Source organism: Rhincodon typus, chromosome 26 (genome assembly GCF_021869965.1).
Source record: "Rhincodon typus isolate 14 chromosome 26, sRhiTyp1.1, whole genome shotgun sequence".
NCBI lineage: Eukaryota > Metazoa > Chordata > Chondrichthyes > Orectolobiformes > Rhincodontidae > Rhincodon > Rhincodon typus.
In genome coordinates this window covers 19,517,823-19,523,501 of record NC_063357.1, presented here as the reverse complement: position 1 = coordinate 19,523,501, position 5,679 = coordinate 19,517,823, and the positions used below count along the sequence as shown (strand labels likewise).

At 40.2% G+C, this 5,679-nt stretch overlaps 1 long non-coding RNA gene across 2 annotated transcripts in view; it reads right to left on the bottom strand.

The window, feature by feature from the left end:
• Positions 1–3,679, bottom strand: part of LOC125486148 — a 252,531-nt gene extending 248,852 nt beyond the window's left edge. For both annotated transcript variants that reach the window (XR_007264831.1, XR_007264830.1), the window contains exon 1: positions 3,503–3,679. This is a non-coding gene — a long non-coding RNA (uncharacterized LOC125486148). The remainder of the gene's footprint in view (positions 1–3,502) is intronic.
• Positions 3,680–5,679: the final 2,000 nt, after the last annotated feature.

The following is a 5,679-nucleotide window of genomic DNA, read 5'->3' as shown; positions in this document are numbered from 1 at the left end:
CGCCCCCTTGACCTGTCCGTCCTCCCTGGACTGACCTATCCCCTTCCCAACTCCCTACCTACACTCACCTTTCCTGGCCCCATCCCCGCCTCTTCGACCTGTTTGTTTCCTCTCCACCTATCCTCTCCTCTATCCCTCTTCTATCCGCCTCCCACTCTCTCCCTATTTATTTCAAAACCCCCTTCCCCTCCCCCTTTTCTGATGAAGGGTCTAGGCCCGAAACGTCAGCCTCTCTGCTCCTATGATGCTGCTTGGCCTGCTGTGTTCGTCCAGCCCTGCACCTTGTTGCCATATCATTGGCTGGTTCTGCCCTTCACTCAGCACAGCCACTGCTGAACACCTTATACATGCTTCCTTTACATCCAAACTTAACCTCTCTGACATTTTCCGTGCCTTCTTCCCGAACTCCACCAATATGTCTCAGAGATAGGCCAGAAATAATCAGGCAGGAACTGTCATGAATGCACTTAGCTATGAAGGGGTGTGGAGTTACCTCCTGCAGGAGGATGTCAAAGGTTACCTTTTTATAATGCTTAAAATGACAACATGTGGTGACAGTCTCAGTTTATGCCTACAGGAATTGATGGGTCTTCCTTCAAACAGGAGGGTCTGGAGTAAGGAAACATAATCTTAAAATTTGAACTAATCTGTTTATAACCAAACTGAAGAAAGTAACATCTGCATGAGGGTTTTGAGTATTTGGCATATGCCCAAGAGACCAGAGATAGGGAATCATTGGAGGTATTTTAAGATCAGGGTAATAATATTTGCAATGTAATGTATATGAAGGTTGATATGGGTTATATGATGCATGAATAAACACTCCCAGAACTCACAAGAAGAGACCTAGACAATAACCTTGGATTGGTAAGTGGCAAGTTTCATCTGTGTCAGACAATGAGCATCTCCAGTAAGAGAGAATCCAACCATTTCTCTTGGCATTCAATGGCATTACCAATGCTGATGAGTAAAAGGCAACTTGATTGAAACATATAAAATCCTGACGGATCTTAACAAGGAGGATATGGAAAAAATGTTTGCTATTAACAAAAGATCATTGTTTGAAAACAATGCGTCGCCCATTTAAGACAGATGAGAAGAATTATTTACTCACAGAGGGCAATGAGTCTTCAGAGTTCTCTTCCTTAAAAGGTAGTAAAAACAGCATGGATATTTTTAATGCAGAAGAAGACAGATTCTTATGAAGCAAGAGAGCGCACAGGAGGGTGGAGTAATTAGATCAGATCTCCTCTCAGTGCACCTGATGAAGGGGCTGCACTGCAAAAGCTAGTGATTTCAAATAAACCAGTTGGATTTCAACCTGGTGTCGTGTGATTTTTGACTTTGTCCACGTTAGTCCAACAATGGCACCTCCACATCATAGATCAGCCATGATCTTATTGAATGGCGGAGCAGGCTCGAGAGGATAAGTGTGCTCACCCCCTGCTCCTAATTTGTAGGTTTATATGTATATTTGCGTGTACTATTTGATTTCAATATTTTTACCCAGATACCCATAATGCACCATTTAAAGTTTCAGCTCCTAAATCGTGTTCCCACAGATCAGTGCTAGAACAATACAAAGCGCTGTCAATATTGTCAATCACAGTCACTTACTCCCTCCCACTCACGAAACATTTTTACTCCATACTTTTCTTTCAGTTTTCTGACAATAACATAGAATCATAGTATCTCTACAGTGTGGAAGTAGGCCACTTGGCCCATTCACCCTCCGAAGAACAGCACTCAAATAGTTGGATCTAGAACAGAGAAATGTAATTTTCAAATTTGAACTAAGTTGACTAAGAAAGTAATACCTTCTTGATTGGGCGTGAGCACATGATATAAGGCCAGGAAGCCAGAGGTGCAGAATGAATGCAGGTATTTAAAGGCCAGATTGATAATACATGGGAATGTAATGCATATGAAGGCTGATTCCCTGACCAGACATTCCCAGTCAGCATCACAACTCACTGAAGGAGTGGAGCCACAGTTCCTGATTTTTCACTGATTATTTTAAACAGGGTTAGGATTTGGGATTTTCTGATTAATTCTGCAAGTAAATGCAACTCCTTGCTGGGAGTTTCTGGTGGGGTCAGTAAACCTATGGTGTATCTAAAGTATAAAAATGGACAGCCATCATGCAGCATGCCCCATGATCAGATTGGCCTATGATTAATGGGTAACACCATGAAATGATTGAATTTAGTCAACTATAATAACTTAGAATTGACCAGCGAACCTGTGAAAGGGGTAGGGAGAAGAACAGGTTTGTATTTGTAGCAATGACATCGCACACAAATGATCTTCTGATGCTTTTGTGATACACTGATGAGATTGGATGCAAATTGGATCACTACATCTCACTGGGTTTAACAGAAAAGACCTTTGCCAGGTTCAGAACACAGAAAGCCGCTTATTTTACAAAAGGGGGCTGTCGCTCTAATTGTGAAAAGTGTACAATTGGCACTGGTGGCCTCTCTTCTCATCCCACTTCTTACGGATTTTGTTTTTGATCATTATTTATTGCCTTCCCTTTATCTTCACGCCTTCCTCATGCAACGGCAACATCTTTTGAACTTTGTCTAGCTGTCTGTTTGGTGACAAACCGATGTAGTGCATTGGTAATGTTTTCTTGCAGAAGTGTGCAGATGGATCTGAAAGGGGTCAGCTGAACAGCTCACAGATTGTGGGTTACTCAGTACAGCATGAAAGCCGTCACCACGTTGATTTGCAAGCAGCTGTTAATGTGAATGTTTGCTGTAGCCAAACAAAGGCAGACAGCTCTGAGGCTCAGAGGGTCTTTGGCACGGAACCAAGAAAATACATTCTACCGCACTTTTGGTGAATAAATGTAGCACTTAGACGTGCCAGAAGCCTAGCTGGTGGCCTGTTTATCTTCAGCCTCTTGTCACAATTCATTACCACATATTGGACTCTTCTTATACATACTTATGTTACATGGCAGCAAACGGACAGTTTTGTCTACACATCGCCAACTCAATCATAACATGTCTTGCTCAAGCATGCTTTTCATTTACTGCTAGTTTTATAATGGTTGAAAATTTTATGCAAGATGAGACTGGTTTCTTATAAAATGCATTGATTATCTCAGGAAATGAAACAAAATAAAACCATGATGCGGTCTTAGGCACCCAGCTCTATTTAAATATACAAATGTAACAACACAGGCTTAGTTAGTCACAGATCATTTTCTGTCTTTGTAATAATAATCAAGTGAATCTGACTATCAGTGCTGCTGGGACTTACTCCAAAAAAATAAGCAAAGTTAAGCTACTTTTCACCCTTTATAGATTAGACTAGTGTCAATGGTTTTACTGTTTCAAATTACCACCAACTTAGAATAACATGACTTTTTCCAAAAATGGCTTAAGGTGAAGTTTTAAGGTGAAGGGTTGGTTTGGGGGTTTAGGTAGCATACAGCTGGATGTTTGAAGGGTGAAGGGATTATTTGCAATAGCTTTATTGTATAAAATAGTACCTTTTTATCAAATTGATGTTTTCTGTAAGACAGTCAAATTTCAGAGGTCTCATTCCCAATGATATACAGCTGCAGTATTAGGTTATCTCGAATGGTATGTAAAGCAGTTACCAAGATTAGCAGTGTTATTTGCAGGATTCTCTCACCACATTTATGATCAGTTGCAGGCAGTGAGCACAGCTTTGTCTGGAGTCTATAGATTGCTGCTATGCAAAATGTTCTTTGTACACCCGTTTATAAAGTGCTCACATTCGCACATAAACACCATCGTGGGCTAGAGGCAGTGTTCGGTTGTTAGAGCTTTTGAATTGAAGCCACTATGCCCAGACTGCACTGGCACAACCTGATCAACCAGCAGTGAACAAAAGACTATTAACCATTCCAGTAAAAGGAGTCAAGGTATTATAACCTTCCAAACAGAATACTGCAGCGTACTATATGCGATGTACAATATCAGAATATCTATGAGCAATGTCATAAATTTTTATTGTTATGAAACGATATGCATTTCAGTGGAGCAGAGGAGTGAAGGGGTGATAATGGATGAGCAATATGTCCATTTTCTAGGCATGAGGTAAGAGTGGGTTGGTACACAATGATGATAGTCAGGCACTTAATAAATTTCAAGCCTGGATTGTCATTCACTGTGAATTTCACACAGTAACACAAAGGTGAGTCACTTAATACATAAACAAGAATTTCTCACAACTTTGTAACACTCAACATGACAGCAATTGGGTGTGGATTTATGAGCCAGGAAGGAAGTTAAATGAGAGTTAAATTCAGGTATATATCCATTGGTGATGATAGCAGTATTACACAATCATCGACTGATAACTTCTTAAACAAAATATAGTGATGGCAACATAAGAATAATGAATGAGATTTTCTAATCTTTGAGAATAGATTATAAGTGAAGTAAAACATATGAAACCAAGCTGATTAGGGTATGATGAATGCATTTGTCAGTCTTTCCTCTTCAGGGTGTTTGTGCAATTTGGCAAAGACTGTAAGGACAAATATCTTTTCTCTGCTGGTTTGAGGAACCCTTTGTGAGATGTCTTTGGGCAGCACAAAATGACCATAAATCAGCACGAATGAGCGCTAAATTGACAATCTTACTTCAATGAGACAAGAAAGTAGTGTGGGGTCTGGGAAGTGGAAAGGAGTGGATAAATTTTAAGTGTCTGCAGAGTACAGGATTGTGTACAACATTGATACTTTACCAAATCTGGGAGAACTGGCACCAAAAGTTTTGGATCGTTCAGGATATATATGCAGATAATGTGCTCGTTATTTCCAGCTATTTATATGCAAAACACCAGAGAGTGTTGTGATTATTTTGATTGGAGGTGACCCTATACCATATTTTGTTATTTTAAGATTATCCCTTACTTGTGAATTAGATTATAGAATGTGTAGTTAATACTTATATTGGAAGAGTTTTGAACCCAATTTTAACTCCAGGAGGGAGTGAGGGGGAGATAGTTGGGGCAGGGACAAAGCTTGCTTGTTGTTCCTGGAAGACTTCTGTTCCTGTTGGACTACAAAGAAGCAGGTTTTGGCTGACAGGAAATTCACCATTGTACGCCACAAAGACGATGCATGTACACCATTGGAATCCAATTCATACATTTCAATGGAAATCCTGACAGCTTGAAGTTTAGGGTGAGGACAAGAATGTATCAGTGTTCCATTTATCTTTTGAATGGGGGCGTGTGCGTTTGGTTAAAATTAAGCCAATTATTATCTCACAGGTAAATGAGGCTCTCAGGAGAGCCATGCAACTGGCAATATCACATGGTACATATTTCTTATGCATTGATATGGAGAGTGTGCAATGAGTAATTTCAGACAGAATCGCTGAGAAGCAGTGATTTTTCAAAAGTGTAAATCGTTTCCACTGTTTGAGTTTGAATGGGTGTTCTTGTATCCCCTATCATTTGGTTACTGCCTTGATTAATATTATGAGAGGTTTTGGTAGTGCTGCTGAGAGCTTGGAAATGCCATGCCAAAGAAAAGAAGTGCCCAGGGCTTAATATTACAGGGAGGTATTTGGGACTTTGGATTGACCTGTCCTGTGAGTGTGGACAAGGAGCACAGTTGCAGAATCTTTCACTTGGAGATCAAATTTGTATGATTTTGAATGGGAGAGAACAACTTTTCAGTGGAGCATT